This window comes from Phaseolus vulgaris, chromosome 1, assembly GCF_051622355.1.
Source record: "Phaseolus vulgaris cultivar YP4 chromosome 1, ASM5162235v1, whole genome shotgun sequence".
NCBI lineage: Eukaryota > Viridiplantae > Streptophyta > Magnoliopsida > Fabales > Fabaceae > Phaseolus > Phaseolus vulgaris.
In genome coordinates, this window is record NC_143498.1 from 33,406,034 (window position 1) to 33,428,774 (window position 22,741).

General features: G+C 41.3%; 1 pseudogene; it reads right to left on the reverse strand.

Annotated features, from left to right (window-relative positions):
- Positions 1 to 647: 647 nt before the first annotated feature.
- The window catches only part of LOC137815833 (uncharacterized), a 28,167-nt pseudogene continuing 6,073 nt past the window's right edge, over positions 648 to 22,741 (reverse strand).

Here is a 22,741-nt window from a genome sequence, read left to right on the forward strand (position 1 = left end):
AGAATAGACCCTAAAATTGTCCAAGTAGTGCTAATAATACATAAAAAATCATCATTGAAAATACTTCCTTTTCAATCAATCTTGATATTTGTCCTTAATATCTTGAATGAGATATGATCATCTAGTCCGTAGCCTGATTTGACAATTTATTAACAATCTTGGGATAGTAAGTACACAAATTGATACACGAAAGTTGCAATAGTAAGAATAAATTATGTAAATTAATAAATTAAGTAAGCAATACCTCTTCAAATGCTTAAGAGAATAATCCTTATGAAGTGCTTCAGAGAAGCATCCTCATGAAGTGCTTTAGAGAATCATCATTTATGAACTTTAATGTTACAGAATTGTTTCTTCCGTTAAGGAATTCATTTAAAACATTAATGAAATTAACAAACTTTTACAAAGGTATTTCAGAATAGGATATAACACATTCTACAATTGATAAAGAAAACGTACCATACTTTGAAGATGACCATGAATATTTGTGTCACACAAAAGCAATGATCAAAACCTATCAGAGACCGTGTATATTAGTTCTTAAATTGTTGATAATATATTACAAAAAAAAGATATAAGAAATAAAAATAATTTACAATTAATTAAACAATTTTCATACCTCATATGTAAGGCTGTAAGTAAATACTTCAAACATTTTCGAATATTTCTTTGTAAACCACGTTAGTATTGAAGTTAGTGGTAATACCATTATCATCCAAAATCAATATCTTCAACCCTTTCTTAGATTTTACTCTGGAAAGAGCAACATATAATTGTTCGTGTGTAAACACTGGACGCGGTAGATATAGACCAACTTTATTGAGAGTTTGACTTTGACTTTTATTTATTGTCATGGCAAAACACAAAGATATTGGAAATTGCCTTCTTTGAAACTTAAATGGAAAACCTGTTTCGGAAGGAGTCAAGTTCATTCTCGGAATAAATATTTCATCACCTATATTTTTCCCAGTAATAACTTTGGCACTAATAACATTTTTCCCCAAGTGAGTTACTTGTAATCTTGTTCCATTGCAAAGTCCATTGGCTTGATCAATATTTCTTAGAAGCATTATTGGAACTCCGACTTTTAATTTAACACAGTGATTGGGAATTCCAGAGCATTTGATATCATTCAAAAATTCAGTTGTAAACCACTCAACTTGAGCATTGTCTTGTTCTTCACATTCGCAAGGACTGTCTAAACTTAAATAAGTAACTTCAAATCCTGGTATTAATGATAAAATGAATTCATTCACTTGATCCACACATTCAAAAGAACCATTAGATGTCACACTGTTTATGTAGGAGGGATAAACAAACTGAACCAACTGCAGTAAAGGTTGTTCAACATCTAAAATTAAATTCTCTTCCGGTATTTCAATGATTCCTTGTCCCAACTCATTTAACTCCATATCTCCATCTCCAATGTGAAGTATCCAATCATCAAACTCTTTTATTTCTTTTTGACTTTGCATTGATGTATGACTCTTTAATCTCATATTCTCTATAAGTTTTAAGATTTTGCAATGTTTCCATAACTTCGAGTAATTTACTGTTGACTTCACAATGTCATATTTTGATGCATTTTTTACAACAGGTAATATCTGACGAAAGTCTCCTCCCAATACAATTACTTTACCACCAAAAGGTTTAAGAGCATTTTCTTCACTTTCAACTCTCATGACATCCCTTAAAGTTCTATCCAGGGTCTCAAAACATAACCTATTAATCATTGGGGCTTCATCCCATATAATTAATTTAGTTTTGATCAACAATTTGGCCCTAAGACTTCCTTGAGGAATATTGCATGTTGACTCTTCAGTTATTAACAAAGGAATGCAAAAGGTAGAATGAGTTGTTTTTCCTCCTGGAAGTAACAAAGAAGCTATACCGCTAGAAGCTACATTTAATACAATCAACCCTTTTGATCTAATAGCAGTGGACAAAGTTTTCCACATGAAAGTTTTTCCAGTTCCTCCATAACCATATAAGAAAAAAAAAACCCCTAGCTATGACAAGACTGTTGTCATTATATTCTCATAGACTTCCACTTGCTCAGGAGTAAGAGATTGAAAAAGAGAACAATGCATTTCAAACATTTCTATTTTGTCATAATTCAATTCATCAATAATGAATCTATTTTCATAAATAAAAGAATCTGAATGAATAGGTTGTGGCAGACTTGGAAAATCTTTCAAACACTTACCATATGAAATTAATAACTCTTCTACTTGTAGAAGACAAAGGTTTTGTATTTTAGCATCTTCAATTATAAGACCTAGGAAAGAAATTATATGTCATACAGTAATTATAAATTATAAATTATAAATTTCCAAGAAATAAAAAATTTATACCTGGTAGGACAAACTCCTTTCTTTTTTGGTATAAAATGTCATCTGATAACAACTTCCGTGTTTTGTTCCAGACTTAATCTGGTCTAGACATAGTATTCATCAATAAAAGGGTAACAAAAAGTCTTCTCAATTGATTTCCTGAAGCAAGGTCACTGGATTCTATAATTGCATCAATAAACTCTTTATCATCTGCCAATAGCCCCATTGCATAGCATGCCTCTTTAAATGTTTTGTGAATGAAACCATTAACAATTTTGATATTCTCATAGTTACAACAACCGTTTTGATAATTCAACAATAACCTCAAATAATATAATTCCCCTGAACCTGCAGGAATATATGTTAACCTTCCAATACTAACACCAATTTTCCTTGGCTTCCACTCTCTTTTGTCTGCCATCCAAACAAAATATCTAGGGTATTCACAATAAGTCAAATTTTTTCCCAGTGGATAAATTTTATTAGCTTCAAACCAAGCTAAAAACATTGTTCTTTTATGTTCATTGAAGTTCAATATTTCATCAATGTCTTCATTGTCTTTAAAGAGAATTGGTTGCTCATACAATAGATGAAAAGTCAATCGTTGAACTGGAGGCCATCTATGATGAATATCAAAGGCAAATATTCTCCACACAGCTTCACATGGAGATATGTATCTACAATCATAATATTGTTTAATTTCATCAATAACTGGGGTCTTTGTAGAGTTTTTATCAGCAGTGGTAATTTTCAAATTGGCTCTATCTGGACCCTTGTTCACATATTTAAACAAATACTTGATTGAATTTGATTTGTTGCAATATTCTGTGTTAACATGGGCTTGGTACCTCAGTAGTAGCAATGGGCTATATGGAACAACATTTCTATTGTCCAACTTAATTCCATTTTTAAGAATGAATGTTCCATTATCTTCACGTTTATAACATGCATATCCATCCTCATCAATAGTAGTCAACAGTTTAAATTTCTTGGGGTAAAATTTTGAACATCTACCATTAATCATGCAAGGTGAACTTATTCGACTTACCCCACAAGGGCCATGTATCATGTAGGTTGCCACTGCCTTTGACAATTTAGGGTATAAAATTGCATCCGGTAATTTTGCAAAAATGACTGCATCAATATTTGTTGGAGTTCTTAACTTTTTCTGTCCATCCAACCACAATATTATGTGGGCATGAGGTAAACCCCTTTTTTGAAATTCCACAGTGTACATACCTATGAGAATATGAAAAAAAATTCTTCAAAATGTAATACATAATAATATAACAAAGAAACTGTTAAATATGGGTTAATGTGGATTACCTGCATTAACTTTGCCAAAATAGTCATCTTTTTTTAAGTCAATCATCATTTGATCCAATTTCATCTTGAAAACTCTACAAACAATGTCTGGCCTATCAGCAACAGTTAATCCTTTTGAAGTAACAAAGTCACGTATTTCTGACCAGTTTACGTTGCAGGTAATAGTGATAAATAAATCAGGATATCCAAATGTTTTGCAAATGGCCATAGCATCTTGGCAATTGTTGAACATATAACGCATTCCTCCTGTAAAAGATGCAGGTAAAATTATATGCTTTCCAATTGCAGAAGAATTTGTTTCTCCTGGATTCATTGCTTCTTGTACACCTTGAAAAATATCATAACAAATTGTTTTTTGGTTTAGCCTTATGAACGACAATCTTTGAGCTTCAACCAAAAACTGTTGAAATAATCGACGTGAATGAACTATATTCCCAAACTCCACATTTCTTTCTTGAATTCTAAATGCAATAAATTCCCTTAATGAAATACGACTTCTCTTACGTTCTCTGCTATTACTTCCAGAATTTCGTATTGGAATCTGTTCTTGATACCCATCCTCTCCAAAGGGGAATATTAATGGATATTGTAATGGAATAAAGGTTGTATGTGTTTCATGGAGTCTAAACAATTGTCCTGAACTTTTTTCACTATGATATCTCGCCCTACATCCACGTTGCTCATATCACCCACAATTAATGCTGCTATCTCATCTGTTGTAGGGGTATTGTACACTCTTGGATCTTTGTATCGGTGTCTAAATAACCTCAATGCAAAATCTGAATTTACATCATTATGTACAAAATCTCTTACTCTTCTAAAACTTTTTGCCAAAACATTGTTGTCATCAATCATCTTGGTAAGATCTTCAATCAAGGATTTGTCAAACTTCACATTTTTCACTTTCGACCTACATGCAATTTTTAAAAATATATCATTAAAAATTATCTTTGAATTAATCAAGTAAATAGAAAGTAAATCATTAAAGTAATTGAATATAACACATACCCAAAGTGAGATAATCTATTTGACACTTCATTTTGAGTGTCATATATGTAAAGTTGTGCAAACTTAGGAGTTGATCCACTATCGGGGAGCAAACTTCCAATCCTATGATAGCTTTGTCCATGCAGAATAAATTGAGGAGGTCCATATCCATCATTTATAGAAGACTGAATATTCCCTCCAATTGAAGTAAATGAAAACATACTATTGTAACTTCTAATATTTTGTAGATAGTGTTGACTTCGACTATCTTGCCCATTTAATAACTCTAACAACAATTTAGGAGGTTCTTGTAAGAAAGGGAGTTGTACTTTTCCCTTTTGACAACAAATAGAAAAATCAACGTTAACATAAGTCTTAGATTTCTGAGATCTTTCTTCATACCAAACCTTGCCCAAGCAGTATTCACATTGAATAGTAGGTTGTCCAAATTCAACAGTATCTATTTTTAGAAAATTAAGAAAGGCGATATATTACTTTTCTGAGATAAATGGATTTAGTTTGCATGAAGAAGTGAATAAGTTAGAGTTAAAGATATGCACCTTCATTTTCAGCTTTTGAATATAATTCAGAACTATAAACTTGTGTGGTGTCATCTGAAACAAAAAATAATAAAAGAAAGTGGTTGTTAAAAAATAAATAATAAAAAATATAAAGTAACAATTTTTAGTACCATTAGTTTCGTCATTTTGGACATCTTCGTCAAAATTCAATCTCTGAGTCACTAATTCAAGGGTTTGAACATTGTATGTACCGGACTTGTTATGTAAGTTTAATGTGTTACTAACTACAAACCCTACACTCCCTGCAACTGAATTACCTGGACAAAATATGTTCCAAACCAGCAATTAAGTAGTACTAAAACATCAGTATGATTTTGAAATTTAATTCATAAAAGAATAATGAAAAATAATTTACATTGGTTTCATGAACTAACCTTGAAATTTAAGGGTAGTACAAATTGTTTGTAAACATGACAATGATTGAGAACTTGCATCCATGACGTTCAAATGATTCTTAGGGGTCACTGATTGAGAAACACAATGATTTAGGTTAAAAAAATGTGTCTTTCGTTAAATGAATTTTCATTCAGTTTATATTTCTACTACCTCTACCTTGATCACCCTTTTGCATCTTTCCCAAAATTTGCACAAATACAAAGAAATAAAATTCTATTGTCCTATTTCTATATATTATAATGAAATAGAACGAATAATGGATTGTAAACTAACCATGAGGATGTTGAGTGAGGCTAATGTCTCCATGAGTAATTGTTTGGATTGATGACATTCCTTTGGTAGTAGAATGCATCATGTTTAAGTCATTGTTAGGAGTAAGGTGGTGAGAAAAAGGCAAATTTGAGTATGTAATTCCAGATGTCTGAGAAGCAAAATCCTGACTTGATTTAAGAGTACTTTGACCTACAACAAAAAGTTTCAATGAGTGATAGAATAAGATAAATCAATTAAGATCAGTACATAAGAACTTATAAATTCTTTTACATCAAAGTTAATCTTTGAACAATGATTTGAAGAACTTTAACATTTCAGTGTATTTGAACCATATATATATGATAATTATTACTACTTAATAATTTCAGCTGATTAAGAAAAAATATAGTAAAACATAAATTAGTACTATACTTAATAAATCTAAACTGTGTGTATATTTATAATAATACTATAATTATAATCAAACAATGTGAATTATCCATTAAGAACGAACCATGAACTTGCATTGTAAGCCCAAATTCTTCATTAATAATTGTAGCCATTGATGACAATACTTTTGTAATTGAATGCATGGTGTTGAAGTCATTGTCAGGAGTCAGGTTTACAGAGACAAAATCATTTATGCTTTTATTTTGAGAAGTTTGACACAAAAATTGCTTACTTGAGTTCACAATAGTTTGATACAAAAATTGCTTACTTAAGTACAATAATTAGAAATTTCATTGAATGACATACTGCGAGAGTTAAATGAAATAAAATGTCATTGTTACTACCTCTTTTATGATCAACCTTTTCTCGCTGATCATAAATGAAGTTTTCCCCCTTCGCCCTTGCAGATTTGGCAACATCTGATTAATATAAACAAACAAAAAAATGATTCCACAAAAACAATATATATAAAAACTAAAATGTTTATTGAGGTAGTATGTAGTATTAGTCTAAATTGTAATGAATATAATTTATAATATGTTTTCACTGACCTTGAAGCAGTTCTACATTACTTATAGTACTCATTGATGAATATACTTTGGTTGTTGAATGCATTAATTGATTGTTGGGAGTAACCTTCTCATAAACAGAGATATTTGTTATCATAATTCGTGATGCTAGATAACCAAGATCTTGACATGAGTTAGGAGTACTTCCACCTACAACAAACAGTCAAAATGAGTGATAAATAAGGTAAACGAATGACAAATTACTATGTATTTCTTTTACACATTTCATATAAATTGAAAATTAATTTGAATTGGTTTTACACATTCTATATCAATTGAAAAATAATGTTAATTCTATTTTAAATATAAATCTAAATATAAATAAAAAAAATGTATTTAGGTTTCACTACCTGTTGTTTTAACTTCTTTGCTACGCAGTTCATATAATATATTTCTTTTTTTTCTTCTGACGTATTTTCCAATATCAGCATCGAGAATTAAAAAAAAAATTACAAATAAAATCATATATAAATAAGATACAATACTTTTGAAGTAAAAAATATTCTTAAAGTTATGCTTACCATTGCTGGATTCAGATATGCATGTTGTGTTTGGATTTTCATTCTCTAGAAAATAAAAACCATGTAAAATAATAAGTTGTTAAAAACTATAACATAACATCAATTTTTTATATATTTTTACCATAAATTGTGTTGAGAGTTCATTCACTCTTACATCATAACTGATTATTAACTTCTTTTATGAACCTAATTTTTAAATATATATAATAAAAAAATTACATAACATTAAAATTAAGTTCATAGAATTATATGAATTAAGTGTATTCCATTTGGATTAATATGTTTCAAAATAAAAATACATGGATAAATTTTGACATTTAGTATTATTAATGATAAAAAACGGTAATTATGTTCACTACCTGTTTTTTTTTACTTTTCCGTTCCGCAGTTCATACAATATATTTTTTCTTTTTCTTCTGGCATATTTTCCATTATGAGTGGCGAGAACTAACAAAAAAACAAATTACAAAGAAAATCATAAATAAATAACATACAGTACTTTGAAGTAAACAATATACTTAAAGTTATGCTTACCATTGCTGGATTCAAATATGTATGTTGTGTTTAGATTTTCATTCTCTGAAAAATAAAACCCATGTAAAACAATAGGTAAAATCATAAACACACAGTAAATATCTTAAGAAGTATAACATACCATTTATTTTTTATATATTTTTACCATAAATTGTGATTAAAGTTCATTATATATTCTTACATCATAAAAGACTTTGAAATTGTTTTTTGAACCTAATTTATAAATATATATGTATATCTATATGTATGTATATATGACACTTAAAAATATAAATATACGTTGTAGTTCCTGTACCTGATACATTCGAATTTGTTTGAAAAAGACTAACAATCATATTTCTTCTATTAATATTTTGCTTCAGTTGCTCCATAACTATTGAAAGATGAATGACGGAACTTTAGGAAGTATTGTAGTAATAACAAATATTTTCAGCCATAAAAGTATGTACTGTTTTCAGGAGTAAGTGTGTACAATATATTGTTCACAATACCTTTGTTTTGGCTGTTTGTTTTGGCGCCAATTTTGATGGTACATGGTCAGGAACGGGACTTCCTTATATGTTATTACTTTAACATAATGCAGTTATTAAATAAATATTAAAATATTGAACAAATAAAAATGTGTAATGTTTTTATATAATAATAATGATATCTAATTATATATAATGATATAATAATGATATTTAATACTTAAAAATGTTCAACCAAAAATTTACTTTTTGTACCGCCCTGGTAGTCGGAAGTGATGACGTGGCATCCAGCTACAGTATAGGCGTGTTGACAAGGCGCCAGGTTGGCAGAAGGGAAGGAAGTCGGGGGGCTCGTGAAGTCGCCAGTTATTAAGTTGGCGTGTTCCGATCTCCAGCATACCAGAACCGGCGATCACCAGGTTAGAGATGAAGTCGCCAGATGTAAACTCAGGCGACCTAGTGATTGGAGATCGCCAGAGAAAGCACATCGCCAGAGATGAAGGTGGTGCAGATTATGAAGACGGCCGGCGAGACCACAGGGAAGGTGTACGAAGGCACCCTAACTCGCCAGTTTCAGTAGAGATCGCACTCCCAAGTTAGCTATGTACTGGGCAGTACCATGCATAGGTAACTTAGCCAAAAAAGAGAGTCAGAAGCAGCGCCCAAGTCAAGGAGGCTCCAGATGATGGCACGTGTACAGTTAGATGCGAGCCACGTGTCCAAGTCTGTAACTGCCAGGAGAGAGAAAGTAACCAGGTATATAAGAGTTCTTAACGGACTTTCTGAGGTACGCACGTTCAGATTATACTCTTTACGCTTGCGAGTTATAGAGCTTACTGTGAGAGAGGATTTGCACGGTTCTTGTTCTCTTAGTATTTGGTGATTCGATTTCGCTGACTTGGGCGTTGGAGTGCGATCGGCCGCAGCGGCGCCGCTCTATTTCTTTGCAGGTTCTTGAGGTGGATCTCGAAGAGGAACGGAGGTGTGAAGCGGTGCACACGTCGATCCTTTGACGAGGCAGTTTCCAGCGTTCTGGTCAACAGGCAGGATCATCAGGCGCCCACCGTGGGGCCGTGTGAAACTTGCTCCCATCCACAGCGTGAGTTCTTGGAGGTTTTCGAAGTCTTCTGCGTGGTTGTGTGCTGGTGCAACCATCGTTCGTTGTTTGCTTGAGTTTCGTTCGGTGAATTCGCATTTTATACCGTTCGTTTGGGTTTTCGATCGGTGAAGAAAGGTTTTCCTACTGTTTACGCGTAATTTGTTCGGTGGAGTTGAGTTCTTTCGCTCGTTTGGTTATCCGAGGGAAGAGCAGTGGTTTTCGGTGAAGTTGCAAGTTTCTTTGAAGGTTTGCGGTGTTCTTGAGTTTTCTCGCGGAGTTTCGCACAGTTTTTCCGATTGATCGCTGACTCAATCGTAGCTAACGTAAGTGTTGTTCGCTGCATTCTGTGATTCGCTGAGTTTCATGAGAAAAATGAGAAGCAATCGCTCAAGTCCAGTTGCGCCCGTCGCTGCTGAAGGCGCCGCTGCCATGACCATGACGCAGATGGCGGAGATGATGCGTTCGCTGCAGGCAACTGTGGAAGCCTCACGTATAGAGCAGGCGAGAATGCATAAGGACCTGGTCGCCTCTCGTGCCAGGAATGAGGAGCTCAGCAAGGTGACTGAAGAGCTGCGTCAAGCTCTTCAGGAGCAGCAAGGGCGTTCTTCTGCTGAAGAGGTGGCGCCGTCATCGCCACCTCGCGTTTTCCCTATGCCTTTTGTTCAGGCGATTACTGACACGCCTATTCCTACGAGCGTGGTCCCTGTCAAGGCTGTCTTTACCGGCGTGGAGGATCCAGAGGCCTATCTGACCACGTTCCATACGCAGATGATGCTGTCGGGAGGGTCAGACGCCGTGTATTGCAAGATGTTCGTAAGCACGCTCCAGGGAACGGCGTTGGAGTGGTTTGTGAGCCTACCTAACGGTCACATAACCAGTTTCCAGCAGTTCTCGAAGGTTTTCGTCGAGCAATACATCGTGAACAAGGCACCGCCCAGGGTGTCTTATGATTTGTTTGATATAAGGCAGTACCAGGGAGAGTCCCTCAGAGACTACCTGAATCGCTTCGGAGCGCAGATGGTCAGATCGCCGGCCAAAGATGAAGAAATGCTGGTCTATGCATTCAAGAAGGGCGTGCTGCCAGGACCATTCTGCGAGGCCTTGATCAGGGCTCACCCCGCAACGTTTGCTGAGGTCAGGCGACTTGCGGTGGCTCACATCGCCGACGAAAGTGAGGTCGCTGAGAAGAGAGGGAGCGTTGCTCCCGCTAGGCCACGCGCCCAGACCAGAATCCAGCCGCAAAGGGTGCTGGAAACAGCGGCGGCGGCCAGGAAGGACCAGAGGACTCGCCATCCTTACGATAGGAGGAACAAGGGGAGGAGCCAGGGACATCAGCAACCAGCACGCCGGGAATACAATCGCCCGCCTAAGCACAAGTTTGTTATGGGATTGGCGGACCTGATCGCCATTCCCAATATATCTGCCAGGTTGAAAGCGCCTGAGAAGGTGGGCGACAAGGTGCTGGGACCAAAGCCAGACGCCTGGTGTGAGTTTCACCAGGGCTTTGGCCACACTTTGGACTCGTGTTTGTCCTTAGGGTATCAGCTCGATGATCTGGTTAAGAGCGGTTTCCTAAATGACTATCTGCTGGATAGGAGGACGGGGGGAGCGTCGAGTTCTCAGCCAGCAGGTGGAGAAGCCCAACAACACGAGATGCCTATCCACGGGGAAATCCACACCATCGCAGGAGGCTTATCAGGCGGTGGGTGCACCGCATCGCAGAGGAAGAAGTACGCGCGGTCGGTGATGACAGTGGATATGTTTGAAGATCACTCGCCGGAGGTGGACATTACGTTCACCAAGCAGGATCTTCGGGACGTTGTGCCCCATGACAACGATCCCATAGTCATTTCGTTGATTACGGCGGGAAGGAAGGTCCACAGAGTTCTGTTGGACCAGGGAAGCTCGGCAGACGTGATGTTCTGGCCGACTTTCACGCAGCTGGAATTGCCCCTTGACCAGCTAAGGCCCTATGTAGGGTGCCTATATGGGTTCGCTGGTGACCAGGTGGAGGTCAGGGGGTACATTGAGTTGAGAACCACGTTTACAGACGAGGCTGGTTCGAGGACGGAGAAAATCAAGTACCTCATTGTAAACGCCCCTTCAGCATACAACATCCTGTTGGGAAGGCCCACGCTTAACAGGATAGGCGCTATACCGTCGACTCGGCATATGAAGGTGAAGTTGCCATCTATGGAGGGGGTGGTGATCACGATCAAGTCTGATCAGAAGGAAGCAAAAAAGTGCTATGAGAATAGCCTGAAAAACAAGAGATCAGTGAGTTATGTAACAACCACCCCACCTCCCGGTGTGAAGCCCAGATCGACGGTAGCAGAAGAGACCGTCGGAAGGGACGTGGAGATGGTGGGCGCTGAGCTAGTAGAGGGAAACGCTGGTCTGGAGGAGGAAGAGGCGCGGAATCGCCCTGAGGAAGCGAGAGAGCAGGGAATCGCCAGGGCGGTGATCGCCCGAGAATCCAGGCCAAAACCTGTCGAGCAGTGGCTCGAGAAAGAGATCGGGGGAAAAATCTTCAAGCTGGGAAGATCTCTGGAGGTCGAGCTCCAGGACCAGATCGCCAAGGTGATTGAGCGGCATCTGGACGCGTTTGCATGGTCCGCTTCGGACATGCCCGGAATTGATCCCGACTTCCTGTGCCATCATCTGGCGATGGACAGCTTGGTAAGACCAGTGCGACAAAGAAGAAGAAAGTTCAACGAAGAAAGGAGGCAGGCGGTTAGAGATGAGACGCAGAAACTCCTTGCTGCAGGTCACATCAGGGAAGTCCAGTACCCTGAGTGGCTGGCGAATGTCGTGCTGGTGAAGAAGAGTAACGGGAAATGGCGCATGTGCGTCGATTTCACCGACCTGAACAAAGCTTGCCCAAAGGATTCGTATCCTTTGCCAAGTATAGACGCCCTGGTTGACAGTGCTGCAGGGTGTAAGTTGCTGAGTTTCCTGGATGCCTTCTCGGGGTATAATCAGATTAAGATGCATCCCATGGATGAAGAGAAGACAGCCTTCATGACGGAGAGGTCGTGCTATTGCTAAAAGGTGATGCCGTTTGGGCTGAAGAACGCGGGGGCCACGTACCAGAGGCTGATGGATCGGGTACTTGCACCGATGCTGGGAAGGAACGTGCAAGCGTACGTCGATGACATGGTCGTGACCTCGCCGGAAAAGAGCAAGCACGTTGCCGACTTGGAGGAATTGTTCACGACGATCGCCAAGTTCAGATTGAAGCTGAATCCAGAGAAATGTATTTTTGGCGTGGAAGCTGGGAAGTTTTTGGGTTTCCTCTTGACTGAAAGAGGCATAGAGGCCAACCCTGATAAGTGTGCCGCCATCTTGGCGATGAGGAGCCCAGCTACGGTGAAGGAGGTTCAACAGCTAACAGGTCGGATGGCAGCCCTGTCCCACTTCGTGTCCGCTAGCGGAGAAAAGGGCCATCCCTATTTTCAGTGCCTGAGGCGCAACAATAAGTTTGTTTGGACGAAAGAGTGCGAGGAAGCTTTCGTCAAGCTGAAGGAGTATCTGGCGAGCCCGCCGGTTCTGTGCAAACCGCTGGTGGGAACCCCTCTCAGGTTGTATTTTGCTGTAACTGAGAGGGCGGTGAGTGCGGTGCTCGCCCAGGATCAAGGTCAGGCTCAGAAGCCTATTTATTTTGTGAGCAAGGTGTTGCAGGGCCCCGAAACGAGATATCAGGCCCTGGAGAAGGCTGCGCTGGCTGTGGTATTTTCGGCGAGGAGGTTGCGCCACTACTTCCATAGCTTCACAATACTGATGATGACTGACCTGCCCATCCAGAAGGTCTTGAAGAAGCCTGACGTTGCAGGAAGGATGGTGAAGTGGGCAGTAGAATTGTCAGAGTTCGATATCAAATATGAGCCCCGAGGCCCGATTAAGGGGCAAATCTTTGCAGATTTCGTGGTCGAGCTCTCATCTGAGGCAACGCGAGTTGAAGGGGACGATTTCCGTTGGGTACTTTCGGTGGACGGATCGTCGAACCAGCAGGGCAGCGGTGCTGGAGTCATATTGGAAGGACCCAACGACGTGTTGATCGAACAATCTCTGAGGTTTGCCTTCAAAGCCAGTAACAATCAAGCAGAGTATGAGGCGCTGATCGCCGGAATTCTGCTGGCCAAAGAGATGGGGGCTAGGGTGCTGATGGCTAAGAGTGACTCGCTGCTAGTCACAGGGCAAGTAACAGGCGAGTTCCAGGCTAAGGATCCACAAATGGCGGCCTATCTGGAATATGTGCAGGAGTTGAAGAGTTCTTTTGCCTCCTTTGAAGTAGTGCATGTGCCCAGAGAGCAAAATGCCCGAGCTGACTTGCTAGCTAAGCTTGCCAGTTCAGGCAAAGGGGGTAGGCAGAGGACGGTGATTCAAGAAACTCTGAAGACGCCGAGAGCATTTGTGGCAGATCACCTGGTCCTTCAGATAAGCAAGTCGACGGAGAAAGCAGCGAGAAGCCATAAGTCCCTGACGCAAGAAACTCTGAGATCGCCGAGAATTAGAGCATGTCGGGGAGGGAAGGTGAACGTGGTGCAGGTCTGCGCTACCCATGAGCCAGACACTTGGATAACACAGTACAAGCGGTGCCTGGCGGATGGCCTACTCCCGCTGGATCCGACTGAGGCTAGGAAGGTAAAGAAGAATTCTAGCAAGTACACCCTGATTGATGGCGATCTGTACAGGTTTGGGTTCACTCACCCGCTCCTGGAGTGTATACATGGCGAGAAGTGCACGAGAATCATGGAGGAGCTCCACGAAGGTATATGCGGAAGCCACGTCGGGGGTCGAGCTCTGGCCGCAAGGACTCTCCGTGCAGGCTACTACTGGCCATCAATGAGAGAAGATTGCAAGAAGTATGCCCAATGTTGCAAACAATGCCAACAGCACGCCGATTGGCATAAGGCGCCTCCCGAGGAGTTGAAGTCGATCTATAGCCCTTGGCCGTTTCATACCTGGGGAATCGACATCCTGGGACCTTTCCCGCTGGCGATCAGGCAGATGAAGTACTTGGTGGTGGCGATTGAATATTTCACCAAGTGGATCGAAGCAGAACCAGTGGCCCAGATCACCGCATACAAGATCGAAGGTTTCGTGTGGAAGAACATCTTGTGCCAGTTTGGAGTGCCTAAACGCCTGGTGTCGGATAATGGGACTCAGTTTGCAAGCCACCTGTTGAAGAAGCTTTGCGAAGGGGTGGGAATTCAACAAGTGTTTGCATCCGTCGAACACCCTCAGACAAATGGCCAGGTGGAGTCAGCTAATCGGGTGTTGTTGAGAGGTTTGAAGAGAAGGCTAGAAAAGGCCAAGGGAAGCTGGGCTGAGGAGGTGCCCCGTATAGTCTGGGCATACCATACCACCGAGCAGTCAGGAACCCATGAGACCCCGTTCAGCTTAGTCTATGGGTGTGATGCGATGATTCCAGTAGAGATTCAGGAGAGCTCGCCGAGATTCCAGAACTTTGTAGAGGAAGACTCGAATGAAGAGAGAAGGCTGAACCTGGATCTACTGGATGAGGTTAGAGAGGAAGCGAGATTGAAGGCTGAGGCGGTGAAGAGGAGGATTGAACGAAGATATAACTCGAAGGTGATGCCAAGGCAGTTTAGAGAAGGCGACCTGGTGATGAGGAAGGCCCACCAGTACGAGATGGAGAATAAGCTGTCGCCCAAGTGGACCGGACCGTTCAGGATAACCGAGGCGCTCGGGAACGGTGCCTACCGCTTAGGAACGCTGGAAGGAGGGGCGATTCCTCGCACTTGGAACGCCACGCACCTGAAGTTGTACTATAGTTAAGAGCTTTGTAAGTAAAGACAAACACAAAAGTTACATTACAATGTCTCTGATGAAACAGTTTGAAGGGGGCACTCTTTTTTCCCCAAGGAGGGTTTTTAATGAGGCCACCCAATAAAAGAAGAGTTTTCGAAGTATAAGGCGTTTTCAGATTGCATGCTTGCTTTTTTCCAAAAAGTTTTGAAGAAAGACCTTGTCACTTATACGTGATTTAAGGCGAGTTAAAGATATATTGCATGCTTTCTAAAAAGGTTTTAAGTCCTCATCGTTTTTCGGCGATTGGAGGCATCAGTTAAAGTTTTTAAGTCCTCGTCGTTTTTCGGCGATTGGAGGCATCAGTTAAAGTTTTTAAGTCCTCATCGTTTTTCGGCGATTAGAGGCATCAGTTAAAGGTTTAAGTCCTCATCGTTTTTCGGCGATTGGAGGCATCAGTTAAAGTTTTTTAAGTCCTCATCGTCTTACGGCGATCGGAGGCACCAGTCAAAAGACCTCAACGCCCGCGCGCGTTCCGAGGCATGTAAAAGACCTCCTCGCCGTCGAGAAAGAGCGAAAAGTCCTCAGTGTTTCTGGGGGCGAGAAGATGTAACCCCTGGGGCAATGTAGAGGCACCAGTGAAAAGTCCTCAGTGTTTCTGGGGGCGAGAAGATGTAACCCCTGGGGCAATGTAGAGGCAAGTAAAAGTCCTCAGTGTTTCTAGGGGCGAGAAGATGTAACCCCTGGGGCAATGTAGAGGCAAGTAAAAGTCCTCAGTGTTTCTGGGGGCGAGAAGATGTAACCCCTGGGGCAATGTAGAGGCAAGTAAAAGTCCTCTGTGTTTCTGGGGGCGAGAAGATGTAACCCCTGGGGCAATGTAGAGGCAAGTAAAAGTCCTCCGTGTTTCTGGGGGCGAGAAGATGTAACCCCTGGGGCAATGTAGAGGCATGATTCAAAGACCTTCTTGCCTATGAGCGAGTTCAGGCGAGTTAAAGACCTTCTCGCCTATGAGTGAGTTCAGGCGAGTTAAAGACCTTCTCGCCTATGCGCGAGTTCAGGCAAGATAAAATCCTTCTCGTCTCGAACGAGTTCAGGTATGGTGTTAAGGGTGGACGAAGTTTGGAAGGTGGCTAAGGCAGGCTCGAGGAGAGCGCCTAGCCACCCGGCCTGTGGTCCTGAAGTTCAGGAAGGTAGAGGAGGATCCGAAAGGCGCCTTTACCCCCAGATCAAAGAACAATGGCCAAGGCGTGAAGCCAGAAAGAAGCTGATCGCCAAGAGTATCTGGCGACCAGGAAAAATTCAAACAGTGGCGAGAAAGTTAAAGGACCCGTTTTGGTGGAGCAGATCGGGTGAAGCAGTGTTTAAACCAGTAGCTGAGTCAAAGTTTGTTGCTTAAGGAATGTTTTTACGATAAGGTTAATTGCCTTAAGTTTACGAATCGATAAAGTAGTTGTTGCTTAAAGGTTGAAGTGGTTCGAAGCAGTTAAGTCAAAGATCGTGCCTACGGTTTTGCTAAGACATTTCTTTGAGATTAAACACGCAAGGAAAGTTGAAGCGATTGAAGAAGTCATAAGAGGAAAAACGTAGACTTTGTCATTAACAGTGAATAACAGTTCAAAACATATATACGAAAGGACATAAAGTCTATTACAAGTTATAATACAAGGGAGAGTATGAAAGCGATGGATGAATTAAATTGATCAGTCTTCGGCGGGCACCACCTTTCCATCCACCACTTCATTATTCAGTGACACCATGCTGAGATCCAGGTCGGGGAACAAGCAGGCAAATTGTTCCCGTGCAGCTTCGAATCCAGCAGCCAGAATTTGAGCAGAGTTCAGCTTGAGTTCTTCAATCTGCTTCTGAAGTTCCTCAATCCGCTTCTTGAGATCTTCAGTTTGCTCTTTCAGCTCCTTATTCTGTTGCTCCAGCTCTCCAACCTGCTTCTTGAGTTGTTCATTGGTCTCTTGAGCCTGGAGAAGGTCTTCAGCAACCTTCTTGGATTCCGCTTGCACTTGGGCCATTTCAGCAGCTACCTTTCCCTTCTCTTCGTTGGCCTTGGCGAGATCAGCTATGGCGTCGTCCCTTGCCTTTTCCACCTGCCCAAGGAGGGTCTCTCGCTCGGCTAACCTTTTCTCTAATTTCTGCACCTTGACGGCGTCGGCCTTTATGAGAGCCTCTAGGTTAGCCACCTTAACGCGGTAAGGCACAATCTTGCTCTCTAGTTCGATCTTTTCTTGAGCAAGTTGTTGCACCTTGTGGCGAAGGTCAGTGGCCTCCTTGCGCGCCAGCCTGAGCTCGGTGCTCATTGCGTCCTCCACTCGGGAGTGTTCAATTTCCGCGAGCGTCAGGTTGAAGGACAACTTCTCCACCTCGACCCTCATGGTGCTGTTTTCAGTTTTGAGGTTGAAGAGGTCGTCCTGGAGTTTCCTAGTGGAGCCCTCCACGGCTCTGGTTATGACGACGGGGATGTCATCTGCTATCGTCTTCAGCTTAGCAGATAGAGGCTCCCACATCCTTGTAACCTCGAGAGGGAGGTTTGCTGTGTGTAGAGGCGCTGTGGGAGCCTGTTGTTGGTTCTCGTCGCCACCTTCCTTGGCAGGTTCTTCAGTGGGCGCTTGTTGGCGTGGTGACGGAATCGGGGATTCAGTGATCAGAATCGGAGAGGTATGAGCAACCTCATCCCCGATTGGAGCAACCTCCGCAGGTGAAGCATTTGAAGGGGGACCCCCTCCAGCTGATACGTATGGTGTGGGGGCGCTCGGGGGGTCCTCCATGAAATTTGGCTCTTGGGCCTCAACTGCAGGTGGCGCAGTGGCTTGTGGGGGTGGCGATGATGGAGGAGGGGCAGACGTGGACGGTGGCGTTGACGTAGGAAGAGGGGGTGGTGCAGGTGGTGAAGAAGGTGCCACCCTCTTCCTCTTTGTAACGAGGCCATCTTCGGTGACCTCGTCGTCCTCCTTTTCATCTTCGTGGATCACTTGAGGAGCTTTTCTCTTGGGCCTCTTGAGGACTAGTTTCTTGCGTTGGGCGGCGGGTTCCTTAGGTGGCGATCGCCCGTGGACGATGGCTGTCTCCACCACCAAGTTGGGCACTGTTTGAGAACCCGTCGCCAACCCGTGGGTTCGGGCGAGCGCCCTCAGTTCAGCAAGCATACCTTTGCCCAACATGTTATCTGCATGGAACGAAAATGCATGGATTAACTCAAGGAGAAAATAAGTGCATAAGGCAGTATGCAGCAAAGCAGGTGGTCGGTGCAGGAAAAATAAAACCAAAGTCTTGCGCATAACGCACAAGACGCCCAGAAACAGTCAAGAAGCAGTATTAAAACAACAGTTTAAATGTTCTAACCTATTCGAATTTTGAGTTGGTCCTCGTAGAATTCGAAGCAGATCAGGGTGGTGGTAAGGAAAGTGATGTTGGCATCCGCGACCCTTTTCCAGAAAAGGCAGAGATCTCGGTCCAACGCTCCCATGCTGTCAGGACTTCTGGGTTTCCTGAAGCAGCTCTTGGACTCTTTTTTCCCCTTGTCCACCCAGTACAAGGGGAAGCCGTCGAGTAGGGAGTCGTCTTTGTCGTTAGGGCGCACTTGGACGAACTTCCCTTTCCAGTCCTTATAGGATTGCTGGAAGATGGAGAAGATTGACCTCCCAGCAATCGCGTTCAAGCTAACCCACAGGCGGTCTCCTGGGTGCTTGGCTTCAAAGAGGAATAGAAACACGTCTACGGATGCGGGCAACCCCAGATGGTCGCACATCACTTGGAACGCTCGCACAAACGCCCAGCTGTTGGGATGGAGCTGGGCGGCGGCGATGTTGAGCTCGGTAAGGAGCTCCCTTTCGAAACGGGTGAAAGGAAACTTGAGCTTCACCTTCTTGAATAAGGTTGTGTAGACGAAGCAGAAGGGCCCGTCAACGCTCACCTTATCGTCGGCGCAAACGGGCAGATCGGGGGGGCAAGGTAGCACTATCATCTTTTCATCGTGCTCCTTATGAAACGATTGATGAGGCTCATCCCCCTTTGTCAGCCGCAAAACTGCTCCAGCAGTGTTCACAGAAGATGTCTCCCTCAGAAGGGTCGAGTTGGCCTAGGGATACAGGGTTTTGAAGTCTGGCAAGGGAACGGGGGCTCCTCCGGCGATAGGTGGAGTCGCCTGGGCCAGGTTAGGGCGGGAAGACGCAGGCCTCTCAGCCTGGGAAGATGAAACGCCACGAACTCGTGGTGGGTCGTGTGCTTGTGAAGGGGGGTTTCGTGATGAAGGAGGAGGATTCGGGGTGATCTTTGTGCGAGTCATTGTTGCAGCTGCAAAGGAAGAAGAAAAGGAAAAATGATCAGGGGTTACAGAGGCTGACTCGATCATGGAAGGAAAGTGAAAAACGAACGAACGTAGGTTCGTTGCGATGATTGACGAAGCCCTAAGTTACGTAGAAGAAGAAATGGAAAAAGCAACCCACAGCGTATGCACCAGGCAGTTACAGGATGATGCGAATCGGTTAAAATGCAAAGAAAACCAGCAGAAGAAGGAAAGTAGGTACCTTTCGATGATCAGGAAGAAGATGAAGGTTGATGATGGTTCAGGATGTTGAAGAGCGCTGAGAGAGAGTTTTTGCAGGAGAAGGTGAGAGCGTTTGAGAACACGAAGAAGAGTGATGGAACAGTAGAGTGAAAATGGGTTTAAGAGTTTTTTCGAAAATGGGTTTGGGAAGCGCAAACGGTAACTGAAGGTAACCGTTGATGAAGCCACGTGTCTAGTGGTGGACAAGGGGTTTGGTGGAGCGTCAGAGCAGCAGAAAGTACAACCGCTTGGAATTCTACGTCAGTGCCACGTAGACCGGTGTTGACGTGACTCTTTCAGTCTTTTCGCTGGACAAGTCTTCGCTTAAGACTGGGGGGCTTGTGTACCGCCCTGGTAGTCGGAAGTGATGACGTGGCATCCAGCTACAGTATAGGCGTGTTGACAAGGCGCCAGGTTGGCAGAAGGGAAGGAAGTCGGGGGGCTCGTGAAGTCGCCAGTTATTAAGTTGGCGTGTTCCGATCTCCAGCATACCAGAACCGGCGATCACCAGGTTAGAGATGAAGTCGCCAGATGTAAACTCAGGCGACCTAGTGATTGGAGATCGCCAGAGAAAGCACATCGCCAGAGATGAAGGTGGTGCAGATTATGAAGACGGCCGGCGAGACCACAGGGAAGGTGTACGAAGGCACCCTAACTCGCCAGTTTCAGTAGAGATCGCACTCCCAAGTTAGCTATGTACTGGGCAGTACCATGCATAGGTAACTTAGCCAAAAAAGAGAGTCAGAAGTAGCGCCCAAGTCAAGGAGGCTCCAGATGATGGCACGTGTACAGTTGGATGCGAGCCACGTGTCCAAGTCTGTAACTGCCAGGAGAGAGAAAGTAACCAGGTATATAAGAGTTCTTAACGGACTTTCTGAGGTACGCACGTTCAGATTATACTCTTTACGCTTGCGAGTTATAGAGCTTACTGTGAGAGAGGATTTGCACGGTTCTTGTTCTCTTAGTATTTGGTGATTCGATTTCGCTGACTTGGGCGTTGGAGTGCGATCGGCCGCAGCGGCGCCGCTCTGTTTCTTTGCAGGTTCTTGAGGTGGATCTCGAAGAGGAACGGAGGTGTGAAGCGGTGCACACGTCGATCCTTTGACGAGGCAGTTTCCAGCGTTCTGGTCAACAGGCAGGATCACTTTTGAAAAGGGATAACACTTGCAACATTTTTCTTTATTTTGCATAATAAACAAACAAACTTCAAAATCTAACTTAATTAAAAAATCAAATAATAACAACAATAAAAACATTTACACATTAGGTAGTATCAATGTTCAATGAAGAAAGCTCATGCAATGCATGTCTAGAAATTGTTCTGAAAAAGGGGAACTTAACTTTTAAGATCTGAAAACAAATTCCTGGTCCAGTCCAAAAGAACAACGTTCTACTTTAAGCATTGTCATTAATGAATTGTTGGTTGACTTTTTGAAAGGGCAAAACTACAGGGAATAAACTTATCAGATTGTATATATAATAATATATATAGTAAATATTAAATATAGTAATATATTTGGACCGACATTTATCTAGAAACAATCATCTCTTAAACCATAGAAGAACGAAGCAACCTCCAAAAATAGAAACATAAAGTACGTCAATTTAAAAAAACAGAGGATGTTCTGACAACCATAATAAGCAAAAAAAAGGGAACTTTGGGTAACTTTATTTTGCACCATTGCAGAACAACTTTTCTGTTTAACAAAACAATAGGAATTCTTGCATTGGGTATATCTGAAATAATACACAGCATGCAAGAACATGTAATATATGTATACCGCCAAAACAATTTGACTAAAACAGATATGCTCATTTTGTATTTACTAATTTGAGTAAAACACAAATCAAAGAAAAAAAATTATTAATGAAAAAAATGGTAAATAAAGTGATTATTATAAGCCCATTTATTTTTATGAAATGTATATACCTTACATCTGTGAACTAAAAGCATTTTAAAAATGGAAACTTTAATGAATATTTATGCTCAGAATGAAAAAAGATCCAAACTTTAATTAACTTTTCCATTCCATGGATACCTCCACAGTGAGTATGGTTACCAAGCTCTATATTGGGAAATCATAGTAGAAGAGAAACAACTTTTATGTCTTAAAGCGTAAGATAGAGAAATATTATTAAAACAACATTTTTTCTATGAAATGCATGCACCTCTAATTAATATTTATGGTAGGAATGAAAAAAGATTCAAGCTTTAATTACCTTTTCCGTTCTACAGCGTTTCAGTTGTATCTCCCAGAATCAAGCAGAAACAGAGTAAACAATCTGGTAGATCTGATATTTGGTATCTGATATACTGGACAAAAAGAAGATATGGGAAAAGTGTAACAAATAGATATCAGTTGGCTTATGAATGTAGAAGAAGATGAACATGATAAAGGGAAAATGAGTTTGAACTAATATTAGCACACCCAACTTTATGTGCTTTTCCAAAAACTTCCTCATTCATTTGTTAATGATCTACTGTGAAAAATGTGATATTAAGTTATTTTGAATTTGAACTAATATTAGTTTTTTTTTTCTTTTTAAATTAACTTCGAAATTTGTACTCAGTGTGGATGTAATGATTACTTGAAGGTTCTCAATGTCTTAAATATTATTTTATACAAATTTATTTTATTTAAAAATAATGTAAATGTCCTTTCTTGGGCTAGTTTAATTCTTCCTAACAATATTTTTATACTATTCAACATTTTAACTATTTTATAATTGCAATTTAAAATTATAATAAGTCAGGCTAAATATAAAATTTGTAAATTTATGGAATATAGAAATAGATAAATTGAGAAGTTGAAATATAATTAAATTAAATTAAATATAATAAAAAAATAACATTAAAATTACACAAATTACACAAATTTACAATGTAAACGACCCA